This window comes from Parus major, chromosome Z, assembly GCF_001522545.3.
Source record: "Parus major isolate Abel chromosome Z, Parus_major1.1, whole genome shotgun sequence".
NCBI classification, from domain to species: domain Eukaryota; kingdom Metazoa; phylum Chordata; class Aves; order Passeriformes; family Paridae; genus Parus; species Parus major.
Window position 1 is genome coordinate 26,551,056 of NC_031799.1, and position 21,406 is coordinate 26,572,461.

At 36.8% G+C, this 21,406-nt stretch overlaps 1 protein-coding gene across 6 annotated transcripts in view; it reads right to left on the bottom strand.

The window, feature by feature from the left end:
• The window catches only part of GLIS3 (GLIS family zinc finger 3), a 157,129-nt gene that overhangs the window by 50,599 nt on the left and 85,124 nt on the right, over nucleotides 1-21,406 (bottom strand). The gene's annotated exons all lie outside the window — the stretch shown is intronic.

Consider the following 21,406-nt stretch of genomic DNA (forward strand, 5'->3'; position numbering starts at 1 on the left):
ATAAACTACATGCCTTCATTTCTCTTTATGTTTCTTCGCATCCAGCTGATTCACTGTGTACCTTTTTAGGCTGCAATAATCTAGCAAATGCTGGATTGTTGTCAATGGGATATTCTCAGTATCTGTAGCTCTACTAGTCCCTGTTAAAAGTACAAATTTAGTTTAACTACTTAGGACCACTATTCTGAGAACAAGTGAAGCACTCTTCATCTAATATGTGCCCTTCTAATGAAATTTTATACAAAAAACTTAAATCATAGAACTGTGCAATTCTTTTGGTTAGAAAAGACCCTTCAGAATAAGTCCAACCATTACTCCAGCACTGCAAACTCAACTAAACCATGTCACCAAGCACCAGGTCTTCCCAATATCTCCAGGGATGATGACTCTGCCACTTAGCTAAATAGTGTCTTCCAATGCTAGACAACTTTTTCAGTGAAGAATTTTTTTCTAATATCCAATCTAATCCTTCCCTGGCACAACTTGGAAGTTATTTTCTTTCATCCCAACACTTGTTACTTGTAGGAAGAGAGGGACACCCACTCCAGAACACTGTACCGACTCATGTAAATGTATCATTCATAGCCGGTTACAACAGCAAATTACTGTCTGAGATTGGCTTAACAAGCTGCTTGACCTGCTTACTTTTGTAATATTCATAAACTTACCATAAGCATGACAAGTAGAAGTTTTAAATCTTAAACTTTGAAGGGAGATATCTTAATAAAAATAGAAGTCATTCTTAGATTTTAGGAAATGCTGTCATACATGAATGCAAGTGTACAAATGGAAGGAATGGTACTCTTAAAAACTATGTAGGAAAAAATAAATCTAGAGTTGCATAAGGTCTCAAAACAAAACTTTGAATTATTCAATAGCCATGCAGCATTTTCTAAGATTCATTAGCAATTAAAAGACACATTAATTATTTAACAATGTCCATCTGTCAATTAATTTTGAATGCTTTGAAATGCTGACCAGGTAGGTTCTTCTGTGTCAGCACCACAGTATGACAAGGACAAGGTCATACATCTGCAGCTTTGTATTTATCACACAAACAGATGTAAAAGCTGTTCCTTATGCGGCTTTCAAACAAGAACAATGCATTTCAAGCATTAATTAATAGCCTTTTAACCATTTTCCTTCTTCAACAGTACTAGCAGGGTGCTGCTCTGCAAAAGATGTGTTTTCAAAAAAATGAGAGTAAGACCTCATATGAAAACCTTTTAAATAGCTTTTTATACCCCCAGACCCTCCAGCCTGGCAATCTTGTGAATGACACACAATTAGTGTCAGACATCATTCAAACTGCTGACATCAGGTGCTCACTGACAAGGAGGCTGCAGTCACAGCTGAGATTTAAAGGCCCAGGTTCATCTAGTGCAAAGTAAGTGCTGTGCTTTTAACCCTTGAAGTGTTTAAATGGGGGAATATGTGGCATTCAGAGCAGCACTTCACCTTAGTGCCTATCTGAACAGAGCACATTTTCTAATGTGGTGGATGAATGCTTTGGTGAACGCACTATTTTATATAAGGTCATACATTTTCCACAAAACTCTGCAAAGGCTGGCTGGAATTAATTTTTGCTTTTATAGTTAGGCTTATAAAATTACACAATGTCTTGGAATTTATTGTTCCAGTAAATAATGACGGATTATGTTTATAAGTGTTATACAGATTATAGTAGATACTTCTTTGCCCAGTCTTTCAATGACAATTTGGTCCAGAGATAATTAATCTTTTTTTCATTCCTCTTAAAATGTAGAAGATTCCCTTTGCTGCTATATCCTCACTTCATTTTTTTTTTCTGGTAGATTCCTTAAAATTTTACAATCTAGTATCCGTAAATAAAAATACAAACAAAAGATAATTACAGACCATGACAAAATCTAAAGTAATTTTTTATTTAGTTTTGTTGTACTTCCTACTTTAAGTTAAATGGCTTATTATACTCAACAGATGTAGAATGAAGTTCATATAATTAGACAAGACTTATGGGACTAGTCAGTGTGTACAGCTTTAAGGCCCAGATTTTAAGAGCTTTTAACTAAGGAGAAATAATGCTTTTTTTTTGTGTGTGTAGGGATTGAATAAGATTAATAGACTATATCCTAATCTGACTTCAGTTTTCCAATACATCCATCTCTTTGGGTACTTTTAAGTAAGAAGAGACACATGCTGCTATACAGGCAATGAAATCAATGGAAAAGAGGATATATCAATACAGAGCAAAAATCTACACACTGGTTCACATGGGAAACTGAATCAGGCTACTCAGACAGACGCACATGAGAGTTTCTTATATTCCCTTTGAACAATTCTCACTTTTTTTGTCATACTGTACACACTTGACTATTTCTGTATATAGACAGACTACTTGAGTGTCTCAATAAAATTTACTTTTAATCTCCTTTCCAGGGAGATCAATATTCTGATGCCAGTTCTGTTAGGACAGTGGACAAAGGACAGCGTCAAACTGCAGCACAAAAGGAAGAGGTAAGTAACTGTCTCTGACTACCACACTATTTCATTGTGAAAACTCTCTTTACAGATGGCTTTTTAATTCCTGTGGTTTTGATAAATGTAACCTGCTCTTTTTTTTTTCCCTTTTCATAACAGATCTCCAAAGGTCTTCATACTTCTCATGTTCTAGAGATCCATGACACAATGTAACCTTATTTTCTAGGTAACACCATGCCTAAGGACACAAATATCTCAGTTGAAATTAAGCACAGTGCAATGAATGTTATTTATCCTTGAAATAATGGTGTCAAGAGATTCATTCACCATGGTAATGTCTCTTGTTTTCACCAGTCTTAGTAAGCATGGCCATTTCAGCCTCAGAAGCTATTTCTGTTGCTGTAGAGAAGGTAAATATTATGACTTGTCCCTTCAAAAGGAACTATTACTGAATACATCAGCTGCTACTGATTCAAAAACCATATGGTACGGAAACTATTAGAGGAAAAATGAACATTTTGGGAATTCTTTCTTTGCTTCCTTTTAGAAGACTGTGCTTGCATTTTTTATTTATTTTTTTCTGGTTTTACTCCTTTCATTCTCTTCCTCCCTGGCCCTTTTAAAGCGTTGTCTTTTGAGCCTCAAGTAACTGAAGCTATCATCGGTAATCATGCAGCTTTCTCTGCTAGAAGTTGTTCACTGCTAAGGCAGCTACTATTATCATTAAGCCTCAGAGAAGTCCTATGCACTTGAATACTTTTTTCTTCTTGTAGACATGCAAAAACTAAACAACCTTTTGTTGAGTAAAGAATCAGTTATTTTCCTTTCACGAATTTAAAAAAATATATGCAGGAATACCAACTTCAAAAAAAATGCAAATGTGTAGCTACATCTCACTTCTGTATTTCTGTTCTCTACATGCCAAAGATACACTACAAATTGAGATCATAGGCTTTCAAATATGGAGATGAGGTAGTGTAAATCACATTCTTACCAGGAAGATTCTGTTTAGATTTTGTTCTTTGTGAATTTCACAAAGGACTAAAATCTGATCTCCATTACACTATGAAAAAATGGAATAAGTAACCAGGAAAGCTCTGAAACCAGGAAGTTGAAATGGGAAAGAAAGTGTTTTGAGGATTCTTCCTCACCATAACCCATGCCAAGATTATCACTCATGCTTCATCCTGTTTTCTATACATAGTAACATCGTACAAGTATCTATCACAGAAATAAGAGTATTCCATTCCATTCCTGTCCTACCCTATTTATAAACATGCAAATTGGGACTGAAAAACTGAAACAAACATTCATGCTGTTCTATAAACACTAACGAAGTATTTCTTCTCACAGTTATTTGAAAATATTAATACCCGATTGCCATTTTTCATAGATACAAGGATATTCTGGACAGAAAAGCACTAAGTTCTCAGTAAACTCTCACTTATGGTGCATAGGTCATAGTTGATACTGTAAACTTTCAGCACCATGTTTTACAAATCTGGATATGAGGCCCTTATTATTCCCAGGAAATGTACACAAGGCCAGCTGTTATCTGGCACAGGGTCCCTTGGTACACTCTACTTTTTATTTTAAAAGTCAAACCTTAACTTTCTTGGTGTTTGTTTTTTTTTATTAATTTGTTTGTTTGTTTTTAAATTTAAAAAGCCATTAGATCACTGTCAAGAGAAAAATGGGCAGTAAGAGATCTATTTGATAATTCCTGAGTGCAGCATTTGCACCCAAATGCAAACGTGCCAAGATACAGTAGAACATCTCTACAAATGCTAACTCTGTGTCCAAAGAAATGTCGTACTTTTGTTATCCTGGAAAAAAAAAACCAACAACTTGACTGGCTCCAATTTTGACAAACTGACACTGATATAATTTAAAGGGCCTGGTTAAAGTGGTTTTATTAAAGCAAAAGCATAAGGCATAATTTAATGGGTTACTTGTTTATGTTAAGCTGTGTTCAGCTTGAAGTGCCTGAGACAAAAAGCAAAATGCCAACAGGAAGAGGAAAGAAGGAAAACTGGTTAGCGAAAAAACTGGACTTGAATTTAGAAGTTCAAATTTCACTCAAAAAATGCACCAAACAATATACTAAAAAGGCAATTATCTTAATTTTGATACAGTATTTACACACTTTCTGCAATTATTTTCTTCTGCCAAATCGACTCAATTGTATGTAACCTCTAATATAAACACAATTTTTACACATATAAGTAGAATACTTAATCCTGAAGGAAACAGGATTAAACTGTGCCAATATGTAATGGTTTGAGAAGTATCTTTTCAAAGCATGCTCTTTCTTAGGGTTACACAGGAAGCACACTGATTTCAAGGACCAAAAGGTCTGATATTCTTCATTATGCAACAACAACCTCATCAGAGGAGAGAATTTTTTGCAAATTCCGTATGTCAAAGTTTATTTGACTCTTTTTCATCAGAGAGATAGTGCTTCTAGAATGTTTCTTGTGGAATTAGTAAGTTCAAGCTATTTAATCCATGGTGTATTCGTGGTCCACTCAGTTAATGATGGAGAAGGGACCGTGTCTGTTGCCAGTAATTACAATTTATACCAAATGTGGGATGGTGACCAAAACTGTATAGGTATTACTTCAAAATTTTATTTCTTGCACTACTCTTTAGTAGTGTTTTTCCTTAAAACATAACATGCATCTGTATAGCTATGGACATCTAGTATACTTGTACAGATTTTTTATTTACTTGTACAGAATTTACCTTCAAAGCTATATACATCAGTAAATATTCAACATTTTCTAATACTTGAAATGGATAATTTGGAGTTACTATTGTAATGCACTCACTTAAACAGCATACCTAAGTATACTTAACCAAAATATGCTCTGTAATACCTAAAAGCCACCCCAGAAACCCCAAAGTTAAATAATTAGAAAGTAAAGAAAATACATATTTTAATGTTTATTTTCTGAATTCCAGAATTTTAAAAACCAACTCAATTACTTTTAAATCAGATTAAATCATGTGCCTTATTGAAAAGTATCCAGATTAGTATCTATGGCTACTGAAAAATACTGGACCAGAAAACTCTGCAAAATCTACTATTCAGCAAAAACTTAAGCAAATTAAAGTGGGACAAAGGTGAATTCTTAAACAACCTTACCATGGCTGTACTACTGCCAGCCCATACCCAAAGAATTCTGTCATAATAACCAGGTCCTAATTCTGCATTAGTTAAATATACCCCACTTTCACTGAAGTCAGTAAGAATTCTGAATATGCAAGGAATGTAGAATTACAAGTAGTTTCTTAATCCTTAGGTCATAAGCCAAGATAATTATAATGCCTCAACTCCTAATGTTGCTGGCTGAACTGCTCTGCAGCACCTTTTACAGCATTAACAGCAGGATTCTGCTGAATTAATCTAAAAATCATATAAAGAACTTGCCTCTGCACTCTGGTTTGTAATAGGTAATTTAAACTAAGCAACCAGAATATTAGAGTGAAATGCATTTGAGCTGTTTAGCAGTGTAGCCTTACCTCTTCTTCCCTCTTTGTCCCCTGTTAAAGGGGAAATCAATAATACAATTCAACATTTAAAATACTGTCTCCTGTTCTGAGAAAAGCTACTTACACAGCTGTCTTTTCAGGGCAAAACACAGACCACTCGTGGAAAAGAACCGTTGTGGAAAACAAGGCGAAAGCACTTGCATTTTAATCAGTGGGAGTCCATCACAATAGCAAACATCTAAAGAGGTTTATTTCTTGCCCCACAAAGAAACCACATAAAAATTTCCAGCAATATTCAACATGCACTTTTCAGCCCAGTTTTCTATTCTTAAGTGCTTAACACTCTCAGCTTTTTTTCAATTAGGGCTTGTTTGTTCAATTAGTTAAAAATGAAAAAAAATAAATGCAAGAACAGAAGAAATGAAGCTTTAAAGAAAGGATTAAGCCTTGTATTTTATGGAGAAAGAACATAAATTAGAAATTCTTTTCAAATCTGAGTATGCATTCTTTAATCTTGTGCCCTGCTGGGAAGTGTATAAGAACCAAGACAGAAAGAAGCTTTTTTGCTTCATTGAATTTGTTCAGTGGAAGATATGCTTTTGACTATCTGCAACTAAATCTCAAAATTCATGACAACTTAGACAATGCTCCTACATTTCATAAGCCTGTGCATTAAAAACAGAGCTAGGAGAGCTTACAGAAACCCACCTGGAGAGCAAGCTCTCCAGATTCAAAAAGGCAAGACAGAAGGCCATGTGGATGTGAGGCAAACAAGCCATGACTGTGAGATGGTGACAAGACTTCATGTACTGGCAGTGCAATTCTTCAGTGTGGTGTGGCTTCATAAGCAAAATAATTTTCAAAATAACCAATGGAACTGACCGAGGAGTGTGAGTTAGGGATAAGGAAACCAATGAAAGAGGTTAAAGGTTGGACAAGGTAGAAGTGTCGCATACTATACTGTTTCTTTGTAGAAGCATTTACTAAAATATAAGTATTATGCTTTGAATTTAAAATTGAAATTTTAATTAAAATTTAAAATTAAAGCAAAGACTATTTCATGAAAAAGACAGAAGTCAAAAGGAATTATTAAAGTAGAAATAGGCACCACCTTTCTTTCCAGGAAGCACATCATCTTGCCTCTTTGTGCCTTGTCAGATCGAGAAAGATTTTTGCTGAGATCCCGTGCCAGTGAAAACAGCCCAAGAAAAGATAAACCCTTAGAAGTTATTTTCCTCTTTTTGTTGTTGTTTACCCAAGTGCAAAGAACCAATATGTACATACAACGGGAAAAAAAGCAAAGCTGTTGTTCCTCCTCTTCCTTCTCCCTCTCAACACAAAAAAAACATAGAAAGGAAGCAGCATGAACTTCAGGTAATGGCTAGGGTTTACACCTTTCTGACATTCCATTTAATGCCAGCAAAACTCATCCCTTGGTTCCAACAAGTTGAGTTCGTACTGCATCACCTGCGACTCCATTTACATGCACCAGAAGCTCCTGCCTCTTTCCAGACATGCCTCACAGCAGATAGAAGAAAATATTTAGTGTCAGCAGAAATTACACTGTGAAGGTAGTCAGGGCTGTATTGCAGGCACAGCCTGGCCAGAGTAGGGCCAAGAGTCTGGGATGGACCATGGCTGCAGTCAGGACAAATGACAGACACTTCACTCAGAGTGTCCCCAGTGAGTTAGGGCTGATGACTGAGATAACAACATGATGAAGAATCTGGGAGCACAAATATTTGGGTTAGACCTTGGTCTGGAAGGAGGCAGGGCCATATCTACCAGGTTACCAGGGACAGGACTCGGGGTTCAGTGCAAGGTTGAATACACAGAACACAGTCTGAATGGCCAGGCAAGGCTTGGAGCTGGACGGTGCTCTGCAGAACTGCTGGCACACACTTGCTGCTTGTAAAACTGGGGTTAGGGCACAATATGTTTTTTTTCTTAAGAGCTCAGCAGCCAACAGCTTCTGGCTCAGGAAGATGCCAGTATTTTCTGATTCACAACAGGGTTGTTATTTCTTCTGCCACACAGATGGTACAAAAAGATTCAAGTTTCCATAAACAGAAGATAACGTAATGCAAAACCTTTGTGGATCCCTGCACTCATTTATAAGTCACTCATATAATAGGGGATTTCAGTCCTGTCTACTGAGATGCTGCCTTACGCAAACTAAATCCTTGTGGCAGAAGGCCTGTGGTGAAGGGACTGGGAGGGATAAATGCAAAACAGTTCCCTTGGGTGAGCTAAAAAAGCTGCTCAAGAATGAAAAAATTATTACAGGAGAAGTTGAGGAATAAGCTAATAAAGACACTGTGGTGCTGAACATATTTTTATTTTCCATATTTCTAATAAACTTACATTCATACATTCATACAACCTTACATCACAAAACCAACTTTTAAAACACTGAAGACCTTCTAACTAGAAATACAGAGGTGTTGGTATATCAGGCATATCTTACATCTGTGTTGAACCTTTTTTCTTTTCCCGGGGCTCCTGAGAAAAGTAGCATGGCAGTGACTCAGAAAAAGAATTCCTGTGTACTTTAGGATTAAATCAGGTTCTCTGCTCTATAGCTTAGATCATCCAGTGCATATAAGAAAGCATTTCTTCCCCTCATACAAGAAGATGGGTCTCTTACACATTTTACGTGGAAGTGGGTCTCATCATGCAACTGAGGTTTCAGCTATAATAAACCTTAGATGATCATCCGAGAAGAAGGGCAAGAAAGAGTGAATACAAGAATTCAGTAATAAATGCAGGGTGTCAGTGGAATAATCACAAGCCTTGATAAATATAACAGTTTTGTTGCTATCATATAATGATTTTGCTCCTATCATGAAACACATCATTTTCAAGGGAAGCCTTGATGGGTTTAGAGACTTTATAGAAGCAAAACACTTCAGGAATGAAACCAATGCTAGGATGAGAGAATCCAGTCCAAAACACATAGGGCCAAGCAGAAGAATGAGATGCACAAAATCGGAGCAGGAAGGAAAATAAGATCAGTACACATGGGATAATTACTAAGGGTAAGTATATACACCCTTTCTCAAGTGAAGTGTTCAATGAGTGAGTTACTAGACTTTATTTATTTAAGTGGTATGTCTGACAGCACAACTAGCTGTGGAATGCCCAGAGGACATTTTAGATAGCAGGTTAGTGACTGTGACTCATTTTTATTGTTTGTGAGTACAGCTGAAGAGAACAAAAGACCCAAATACCTGAAGATTGAGATGCACAGGGGATGAGCTGTGCAATTCTGAGAGCAAGGATAAAAAAGCTTCAAATTTCATTGAAGGAGAAGAAAAGGATGACTAAGTAAATAACTGTCCTTTTAAGTAAATAACTGTTAACTTAAGGGGTTTTTTTCCTCCTCTTTTTGGTGGACGTTACATTCTTCTTAATACGTATTTCCCTAGGGCAACTTAGCATTTACCTCATACCCTGTGAATCATTACAGCATTCAATAATCTTTGAAATTAATATTTTCCCACTGTAAAAGGATGTTTAAGAGAAGCTACAACAGATATCTGAGCTATTTTTGCACTGTTGGACAAAGTCATTGTGCGTGATTTTTCTTAACTGACAATACAAACCTTATTTTCTATTTTAAGTGTTTTTACCATTAACACAAAGCCAGATGATAAAAAATATAGATAAGTGCACAACACAAGGACTAATTGAGAATGAACAGCAGATGAAACTTACATTAGCTAATGGAAAGAGAAGACTAACTCTGAGCTTGGATTTTGCTCACTTCCTAATCAAGTGCAATACTAAAAGTGCATTTTGATGTATGCCAGAAAATCAGTTAAAAACACAGCAGAAAAGCTTCATTGCACTTCACCTCTTTGGAGTTCCTGTTTCAAAATAACTTTATGTTTACACTGCTATGGAAAAGCTTATCATTGTGCTAGACAGAGCAAAGGCAGGGTAGGCAAATCTGGTATCTATATTGCAAATATTAAGTGGATTAATAAATCTGACAGGCATTTGTAATTAATAAATTCAGAGACAGAGAGGCCTGATTATTTTCAGGTAACAACCACACAAGAAGAGTATGTGGGAAGGGGGGAATTAAGAGTGAGGGGAAAACTGGCATGGTTTTAGAGATTTGGAAGAATCAAGAAGCTGAAGTGAATGGGCAGGCTCAGGATGGATCATGCTGGACCGAGCACTTACTGTCTCCAGTCGCACCAGCAGAACTGTGAAAAACACCTGTGATATCTGTATTCTGTTCTTCCCTTTCTATCTTAGCATTATATAAAGCACTGAAACTGGAATGCTTTATCTTTGAAGATCAATTGAGTTTCAGACCTTGGAGATAACTCAAAGAGGGTATACTGTACTTACAGCTTGTGCATCTTCTAGAAAATGGACCATTTGCAGGAAAAGGGTTTCATTTGTTTACTTTCAACATTATTACTCACAGGGGAAACTAGAGCCCAGCAATGAGGAAGAATGGTGGTGGTGATGATACTGCTGATCAGTCAGATGGTGATATGGATTCTTTTCCTTCCTGCATTAGTGTTTACCTATAAGAAGGCTGTAGATCTGATAACCTTTGCTAGCTTTGCTGGCAATGACCTTTTGATGCTTGTTAACAGCACATGCTGTAATTACAAAACAACATGCATTAAGAGTAATGTTCAGACTATGTCCCTATAGTGGTTGCATTCTCTTTAGGAAAAAAAATATGTTTAGATCAAACATTAAACACTCTCCATTAACTGCATGCCAGCTGTTACTTTGTTACTCACATTGCTTAATTTCTTCATTTTGGTTGCTTTGTCCTGCAGTCTGAGAACCCGGGGAAAGCCTGAATAAGTCTTTTGCATCTAGCTAAATCAACATACACATACTTACCTGAAACATTGCAAGACTCTATTGTCCATAAAAGTCTAAAGGCTCTTATGAAGATTCGTCTTTGGTTTCTACAATGTAGTCTGAACACTGTTTGAAAGGCTGTTGTTTCCTTCAGTTTCCTGATATCCCAGCAAAGCAAACTGAATTGATTGAAATACAGCCTACTGATGCTTTTGTATCACTTTAGAAGCTAATGGCAACCTTCCACCTCTTTTGTTGAATGGTTTAATTGGCCTGCCAGAGAGGATCTGGAATTTTAACATGTTTCTTGTTTGGCTGAGCTAACCAATTATTTTGCAGTTGCTATCCAGGCTGCAGAATTTTCTTCACTGGGGTCATTAAGCTTGTCAAAACTAGTTTGTCACCACAACTGCTGACCCTCATTGCTTTTGACAGCAGCACAAGTGTCAGACTAAAGAGGCCTTTGCATTACAAGAAAGTAAATGACTGATCAGAGCTCACCAAGCATCCTGACCATATGCCACAGCATGCCCTTCTGACACCAAGAGAGGTGGAAACAGTACCAACTAAATTACATGAGGTCACCGAACAACACCACTAATCATTTTGTAGAATAAGTAAACAAAGCTTCAAACAGCTAAAGAGGAGAAATACTTGAAGGGAGTATTTCACCCACATGGATGATAGTGAAGCATTGGCTTGTTTTCATTTTAGTTAAAAGATGATGCAAGTCACTTAATCTGAAACAAAACTCTGTGAAAAAAGTTACCAGCTGACTCAGACCATATTTTTGGAAACTTGATCAGACACAGCAGCTAGCAGTAGCACAGTTTGAGCCCAATCCATCAGATCTTTACTAGATAATCCTCTCTATATTCTTGGCCACCCAAGTGACGTCTGAATCAGGCCAGTGGCAGGTTCCTTATCTGATGATGTAATACTAACCAGTAAATACTTAATATCAGACCGCATTTACTACAGCAGAGTAAAATTTGTCATCAAACTATCTGTGTATACCTAGAATTTCCTTCATTGAAAGTACAAGATGTAAGAGCCTTATGATGGAGTTAATCCATCCTAATTATCCACATCTCTTTATTTTGGTGGGAAATAATTAATAACCTGCTCCTCCACTGTTGTGATTATATGCAGTTTCATGACGTAACTTGGAATTAGCACCATGCCCTCAGTTGCACCCTCAATTGTTATAGGGTATTTGATGGGGGAAGAGAAATAAATAAGAATTTTCAAGGGAAAGTTTTCTCTCATCACATTCCTAACTATTCAAGGCACCAGTTCTGGAAGGCCCTTAATCCCCAAACCGTAAGAGCTCCTACAACCTGAGATGACTTGTACTCCTATAAGCTTGTCCCATAAATTAATCTTTGCAGTTGCGGGACCTTCACCTATATGCTACCCTGTAGTACAAGAAAAATTCTGTAAATACAGTGACAGCAAGATGTGTTCAGTTTTCACCCCAGAAGCCTTCAAATTCTGTCACCTTTTCTCTATACTTTTTGTAAAGCAGTTATTTTTGCAAGCCTTTGAAAAGATATATTTTTAATGAAAGCAGGCATATGCAATGTAGCTCAGCAAACAGGATCCAGTCTTAAGAGACAAAAACTGTTGTTGGACTGTATGCCTATGTGAAATACACTTTTTTAAACAAGGCTGAGTGACTTAATGGTTCATCAGCAATGCAATGACTTTGAACATCACTGTTCCCATTTAAAAAAGGAAAACAAAAGAAGAAGAGGAAAAGGGACAAAGAAGAAAGAAAAGCAGAGTAGTGCTTCATAGGATCCCAGGACTTTGCTGAGTCCTAATGATGTCATTCAGTATTTAATCTTGGGTGACAAGAAAGCCTTCTCTATCCCTTCCCCCAGACATAAAGAATACCCACAAACAAAAAGTTTTGCTTAAAAAAGTCACATAATTATTTTGAGCTTACTTTTAATTTATATTTGGAATAGGTTTGTACAAAAGACTATTACATTCACTGGCAAAAAAAAAAAAAAAAGAAGAGAAAAAAAAAGACAACAGTCATTGTAGCATGAGAAGTAGGGGAAATGACAAATATTGCAACTTGCCAAGTATCACAGACAAATGTTTTTAAAATATGCATATTCCTTGACTGGCAAGTTTTGTTGTAAAAATCAGGCAGGGGTGAAATCAATCTGAAGATAGGAGAGGGAAAATAAGACTAAGGAAAGAAATGGATGTGACACCCGTCGTATTTCCTAACTGAGAATTTCCTCACTTCTAGAGTGAGGTACTCCTCATGGAAAACAAATTATATTATTTTTGATGTTTTTATTTCATGCAACAGCATCGATGTCAAGAGCTGGTACATGCAGAGGAAAGGGAAAAATATTTTTTCTTTTCATTTACCTTTAGTTAGCATTCGCTCACAGCCATATGAACTCTTGCTCTCATGTGTTGTACATCAAAATTTTGCACAGTCAAAGTGTTGAATGGGCCAAGTAAATATCCAAACCCAGTATTCCTAGTCTACATCTGGAAAGCTTAATTCAGAATTTTTTATGATTGTCTATAAGCAACCTAAAGTAGTAAAAATAATGGCTAAATGCATATGAACAATTCCACAAAGATTCTAAGTTAGGAAAGTGTCTCCTTAAGCTGCAAAGTGGCATTTTTTTTTATTTGTTTTAAGGATTTTAATCAAAAGGAATAGGAAAATGAACCCATTATTATATAGCTTTTAAGTTCTAAAAAACTAAGAAATATACCCACCAAATTCAGATTCTTACCACACTAAGTGTAACGTACCTTATATCACCAACAGGTGTCAGGGAATGACAATAGGTGCCAGAAAGAAAAGGAATAAATGTACCATGCAAAAGGTTCACAATAAGCCATCCACAAGTCAATAATCCTCTGTCATCTTCTCATATTTCATTTAATGTGCCTGGAACATGTAACTGTTCCAGGAACCAACAGGAAGGAATCAGAGTTGTTCAAATTACTGTCATAATTTCAGCCAGAAATCTGTGACCCTTGACTCCTGAAGGCACAACGAGAGAAGTACAGTAGTGATGAAAAAAATGCATTTTGATAGTAGCTTTTCAGAGTAGTCATTCATTCCAGAACTAGACTTATAAAGTTAAAATTCAAGGTCAGGTCACTATACCTAACTGACCTTTTGCACTGTAGAAACACACTTGTTATTTTTCATGGGAATAAAGCACATTTTTCAGTGTTAAAGTCAGGGATTCCTACAAAACTATCCCCTTAACTGATATATGGATCTGGCTTCTATCAGAAATCATGCTTTATAAATCTTAGAATGGACAGAAGCTGACTGAAACAGCAAAGATGTGAAAGACAGCACAGTACAGCTACATGTAAAGACTGGGAGTTATGTTTCCAAGTATTGTTTCTAGTCAACATTAAAACATACCTCTATTCAATCTGAGAATTCTGCAAATCTATGTATTTTAGCATACTTTTATAAAAAACTGATTTCAAACTGATATGTATGACTATTCAGGGAAAACACTCTTCTAGTGTATTCCTGCATATTTGTGCAGTTCATACAAGAATGTGAATAATTTTAAATCATATAACGCAGCTCATGTACCCAACCAGAATATAAAAAATATTGGGAGTAAAGGACTCAGTGAAAAAGGTCAGGGTCAGTATACAAACGTAAGAGTTGTGAGATACTACTGGTCTCTTTTACACAGAGAATTTCACAAGTGAGAAACTAATGTGAATAAGATAAAAAAGCACCTGTAGAAGTAGTGGCATTTTGCATTCATTTTAATTACATATAAATACCTACACAAGTGCAATATCAACAATCAAACCTAAGGAAAATGATATAATATTCCTTACTACAACATACAGCTGAGGCTGGAATATGCTATAGGAATGAGCTGTTCTATGAATATGAAAAAACAGACAGGCTTACAAGGCATTTTATACTTAGCTATAGAAGGAAAACTAGACCTGCATTTTTTAGATTATCAGTCATTTAGTGGTGACCTGCACTGGAAAATGATTAAAGATCTTGGTGAAAAAAATTGTCGTTAAAGAGATGCTGTTTACATCTCTGGGGCATATAGTGATAGGACAAGCAGAATTTACTTTAAACTGAAAGAGGGTTTAGATTAGGTATTAGGAAAATTCCTTGTGATGGTGGACAGGCACTGGTCCAACAAGGGTTGTCCAGAGAAGTTGTGTTTGCACTTTCCCTGGCAATATTCAAGACCAAGTGTGATACAGTTTTAAGCAACTTGGTCCAGTGGAAGGTGTCCCCATTTATGGCAGGGAGACTGAAACTGGATGATCTTCAAGACCCCTTCCAACACAAAGCATTCTATGACTATGAAGCCAGCTGACTAGACCTTTGAATCAAAAATAGACTTTGCTAGTTAATTTAACATAGAGATTTTAGCATAGTTCTTACTTGATTGACATATATGGAGCAAGTCAGTAAGACGAGGCAACTGATGTGTACTGGTGCCAGCCGAAGCTGGCTTCCAACTTTAACTGCACAGTGGTGCCAAATGGCTTCCTAATTGTTCTACCAACACCTCTGGTGGAAGTGATGATGTTGCAGTGTTCCTTCATCCATAAAGTCAGGTAGATTAGTTTCTATCATTAGTATTTAAGCAAGAAGCCTTAACAAATATGAACACTACCAGGAAAACCTATGCTATTATGCAACCTTCAGAGCCAACAAAACACAGGAACAATAAATGCCAGCAGAAACCAGCTACTGGGAAAAGCTCTGTATTGTGCCATTCCACTGCCCGAAAAACACATTATCTATGGTGTGCCTGAATAGTCTAGATTTTTTTTTAACTGTTAAAACTTGTATTACAAAGGAATACAAAGTTGTTCCTCAGTACTTTGTAGTCACACATTTTCCAATAATTTGTCAGTTCATAAAAACCTCACTGGAGCCTTCTCAAGCAAATGACAAGACCAGAAGAGCTTTTCATGAGCTTTCTGGTGGGTGCGAATTTACAGCTTCATCCACAGGCATCTTAGAATGTCAGGTATCTTTCTACAGATGATAACAAAGAAAAGGAGAAAAAGTGAGGGACAGTGAGAAATCTGAAAATTTTCCTTCTAGGGAAACTCTAAGATTCATCCTCAGATTTCAGTGTGAGTTATTATTTTTCCATTTGTCCAAATACAAAATAGAATTTCTCAAAAACAATTTTTTAAGAAGTCAGCAGAGAAATTCCAATTCACTTAAAGCTGGACCCTGGCATCAGCAATGCAGTGAAATGATTGCAAGGATCCTCCTCTCTATACCTCCTACCAAGCCACACAGAGTGGTGGTTCAAGGATTTTGTGTTATTTCTGCTGGTTAAACCTGCATGCAAGTTTGCATGACTTAACAATGTTTGGTGTCAAAGCTCAGCTAAATTTCTGACTGATTATTGGCTTGGTTGTGTCCTGTGCTTTACTATCAAAACAAAACAAAACAAAAAACAAAACAAAACAAAACAGAAAAAAACCAAAAGAACCCAACCCAAACCAAAACTAAACCAAACCAAACCAAACCAAACCAAAACGAATCAACATTGAGTCATACAGGCAGTGTATGCTAACAAATTAGTTGGTGCCTGCCAGCTGTAAATCTTGGGTTCTTGACAAGAGCCCTGTGCACCACAGAGTTTTGGAAAGCAAGTCTTCAGCATTTAAAGCTTACAAAACCAAGAATGATGAAGTCCAATTTAGGAGTTCTTTGAGTGCTTCTTCTTACTGGACATCCCAGTTTCACACCATAATTTCTCCAGCAGTGGAAGTGACAAGTTTGATATGCAGGCCAGAGTGGAGGAGCACTGCCTGCTACTCCTGTAGGGTTAGGATTCATCCCCAGTCTCCATGCTCAGTCCAACAGCCACTGCCCACTGATCTCTGCTGTTCCAGTACCCCTCCCTTCCAGTGTATGAGATAGACTAATATACTTCTAACCTGTATAAACAGAAATTAATATACTAATATTAACTGGGCTTCCAGTTGTGTCTCAAACAATCTACATCTCATTATTTTTCACTTTAATTGTATAATTTCCGCTTTAATTTTAAAGTTGTTTTGGTAGGGATCAACATGATTAAGATTTATCAAAATGCTGAAATGTTGAAATTCTACACTTTTATGATAGGTTTTTGTGTTTGATAATCAGCATTTCCCTCTCTTGCTTTGTTTGTTTAATTTTGATTTTCTTCTACTGTAAATGCAAAGCAAATCCTGTTAATATAACTTGAAAACATTCATAATTTTGTCTTCCAGTAAGTAATGCAGTGCTCTGGCATTTAAGAGCAGAAATAAACAAGTAAACAAGATCCCAAAGGAGGTTCCTGTGGACGTGGAGAAAGAGAAACAAATAAATTTGAATCACAGTTTGGACTTCCTGGCAGGTATTTTATCTACCTGTAATGGAAAACAAAATTTAAAGCAATTCACAGAGAATTTAGGACAAGATTTTTATAAGGTTTCAAAGAACCAGATTTTTTCATATATGGACAGCTAGAGTGCAGATTGTAGGTGAATGAGTTCTTGGAATCTCAGTTCATAGGACTTTAAAATGTCTGACACAATAAAACCCAAGGACATAAATAATAAAATAATCTAATTTGCTGAAACAATTTCACCTTGCCTAGAGTAAATTAATTGCAGACTCTTTACTTGAAAAATTAAGTGCATATTTCTCCAATCTTTTCAATGTCAAAAGAGAACTGGAAAATCATGACTAAAACAAGCTATATTAACTTTTTTAAACCATGTTTATAATAACTTACACATGGCTTATTTTCTTTAAATTAAATTGTATTACAAACAATAGAACAAAGACGTATAAAAATTTTCTAATTACAGCTATCTATACTACAGAGCTGGATTACAAATGACTTTTTTCTCCCTCTAATGAGAAAGCAATGGGGTATTTACTTGAAGCAAAGTCCCACTAACAGGAAAGGATTATGCACTCTTGATCAGGTGTATTTCAGCTATTAAAAATTACTCTAATAGAAAAAGATACAGCACTTTACAGACAAAACTGGGCTCCATAAAACTGGCACTCCACAAGTTAGTGCTGATGATGGAAGACGTGTAGTCTTGTCCCTTCAAATAATACTCTTGGTTTTCCTCATCCACTGCTGTCTTTATGACCCCCTACAGATGCACAGAGTTTCTGAAAACAGTTTCTTTCAAGGTTTATGGCTGTGCATACTCAGGTTATTAACAGATGGATGAGTTTTGTAAAATCTGTGTCACTTTTCAGCCTGATTTGGCTGGGCAGCCTCTAGAAAAGAACAATTTCTTTAAAAATGAAGTGAGAAATTTCTCATTACAGTTGTGCAGCACTGCTGGAAAAATGCAGCAACTGCTGGAATGCAAATAGCATTCCTGTTAGTTGCTGCAAAATATTCCATGTGAAGTAAGTTATTTATTTGAACATGAAGCATGGGTAAAATAATTTATAGCCAATACTTTGAGCGACAGGTACAGCCAGTCAGAGCCTTGCACAAATTTTACAATGTCCTACTCTCCTTTTAGACTCAATGCAGCAGTACCAAGTGCAACACTTAGCACAGAAAAAGGTCATCTCTCCAGTTTACTCTTGAAAATCCCATAAAACATGGACAGTAACAGGTATGACTACAGTTTATACCAACACAGAATGTATTCCTCTTTTTAAACTGTTGTGGAGGCAACATTTTATTTCTTTTCTTTTCCACTATAGCCTATGGTAGGATTTCACCAGGTTTATTTAAATAAATTTGGTTGCCTTTTTTCTCCAAGCAGTGATCAATTTCTACCAAAATTCCCAGGAATAAAGAGTGTTGGTATATTTCAAAATCCATGACATGCTTATTTCCAAGGCCAATGGTTAGCTTGAATCAAAGCCTGTAAATTCGAATCTTGATCTTAAAAATTCTTTTGACTGATTGCAAGGAAAGCATGAGCATGTGTTTAATTTTTTGCTAAAAAGGGAACAAATGTTATTTTTAATCCTGAATATGATGAAAGTAACAATTAAAACGTATTTCTGCTACTAAAACATATTTAAGTTTTTTTTAATCTCACACAGAAAGTTTTAAAGCTTTTTATTTTACACTTACTTCTTGGAGTGCTTGGAGTTTTTTAAATTACCTCACCACCTCATTTCTCATGACAGAAGAAACTGAGATGAATCCTCCCAGTTTTCAAAGGACAAAGAGAAGACAGATGCCCAAGAACAAGAGGGAACAAGTAACTCATGAGTTGATAAAGTGATAATAAACTAGAATGAAAGGAGGCTGAAAACATCATCATTCTCCCACCTGTTGCAGTAAAAACTGACCATGGAGGTAGGAAATTTCCTCCAAGGCTAAAGAGGATGCTTGCACTCATGTTAACAATATTTTTTTAAGAATAAGCATCTTCCTTATCTGTATGCATTGCATTTTCCACATAAGTGAGTACATGTTTGGCATTGTTGAAGACTTCACATATTGGGCATACATTTCAAGAAAGTTTGTAGCTCTTGCAGAAGCTTAGCAGACCTAGGAAACAAAAAAACCCACAGCTTTCTGTGGACTTCTAGCCTTCTTTTTTTGCAGCTATGGCAGTCAGGAGTTGAAACAGCTTACCTCCAACCACCACACCTTTGGCAGGGAAAAACTGTGCACAACACCAAGATATCTTTGATTCACCTCTGTCTGCTTCAATCTGGTTCAATATTGTGATGCTGTCTGGGTACTGGCAGTAAAGGATGCTTCTGTGAACAGTTCTTCTTTTAGAGAGTAACAAAAAAGAACAGACTTGATAATGACCCTGTTCTTTGTTGTGAGCATTATATTCAGTTATTTCACTGTTTCATATCTCAGAGAAATTTTTCTCCTTTTCTCAGATATCATGGCCTACTCCTGTGTTTCATTCAAACCCAGAAAAACCTCAGCACACAGAAATCTTGGTAAACTCATACTAACAGCTGACATGTTTGAAATTATCAAAATTACTCTCACAATGAACTTCCCCTGTTTCTTGGGCACACACAAAATCACAGTTGAAGAATGCAAATTCTTAGGTGATTATCATTAATCAAAAGTAAACAAAATGAATAATTGAAAGCTCAAAATTATAAACAATGTTAATTCACAAAACATGGACTAAAACCTAAAAACTTCAGAGTTGTGATCAAAACCAGAAAAGCAATCTGAAACAGATAAAAGTAAGATCAAAAGTTATTGAACATGATCTCATGTAATTAAATATCCAAGAAAGCTACAGAACACCGAAATGTGCTGAGAGGCACACTGTCCTATTCAAGTGAAAACCAAGTATTTAGAGAATATGTTAGATGTCACATATTTGTCTGAGGAATAACTCTCTAGACCCTTCACAGCTCCACTGCCCTTCTCTGGACATGCTCCAGCACCTCATTGTCTTTGTTACAGTGAGGGGCCCAGAACTGAACACAGCATTTGAGGTGTGGTGTCACCAGCACGAAGTACAAGGTGACAATCCCTGCCTGCTCCTGCTGGCCACACTATTGCTGGTACAGGCCAGGATGCCATTGGCCTCCTTGGCCACCTGGGCACTGCTGGCTCCTGTTCAGCTGCTGTCACCAGCACTCCCAGGGCCTTTTCCTCTGGGCAGCTTTCCAGCCACTCTGCCCCAGCCTGTGGCACTGCCTGGGGCTGTTGTGACCCGAGGGCAGGACCCAGCTCTGGGCCTTGTTGAACCTCACAGCACGGCCTTGGCCCATGATCCAGCCTGTCCAGATCTCTCTGCAGAGCCTGCCTGCCCTCCAGCAGATCAACACTCCCACACAGCTTGGTGTTGTCTGGGAGCATACTGAGGATACACTCAATCCTCTCATCCAGATCATCAAAAAACATTCTAAACAGAACTGTGAGTCTTGGGGAGCCCCGCTATTGACAGCCTGCCAGCTGGATGCAGCACCATTCACTACAACTCTCCTGGCCTGGCCATCTCTGTCCAGTTCTTAACCTCAGACTTGCACGCTGTCCAAGCCATGGGCTGCCAGGTTTTCAAAAAGAAAGCCATTGGAGATGGAGTCAAAGGCTTTGCTGAAGTCCAAGTAGAAAACATCCACAGCCTTTCCCTCATACATTAGGTAGGTTTTGTGGGGTATTCAGGATCTTGTAGGTATTCACAGACACAAAACATTTGGAATGGAAGTAAACTGAAATCTGTCTAGCCTACTCAACATCACAACATAAATTTTCTTCAAGTTATCGGTTATATAAAAGAACATAATCTTGCAAGCTAAATGTTTAAATTTCATAAAAAGATGCTTCCACCACAATACATTTTTGATTTCTAGCATATATTATGCATGTCAGCTTAAGGAAATTCATGAGAAGATCTTATTTAAAAACAGTTGAACTCTCACCTCAGCTAACAGTGAAAAATGAGGGTCACTGCTTCAACAGGAGACAATAACAGTATTATTTAGAACCATTATCATAACATGATTTGTGGTTGATATCAATAAATAGAAGGGTCCTTTAAAAGACTGTGGAATGTGTGCACCAGTTCAGTAAGAAATATTAATTCAAGTTCTGTAATCAAGGCTATTAATAATGGAAAAAGTACGACTGACCCTATCTTGTGTCTGAATCAG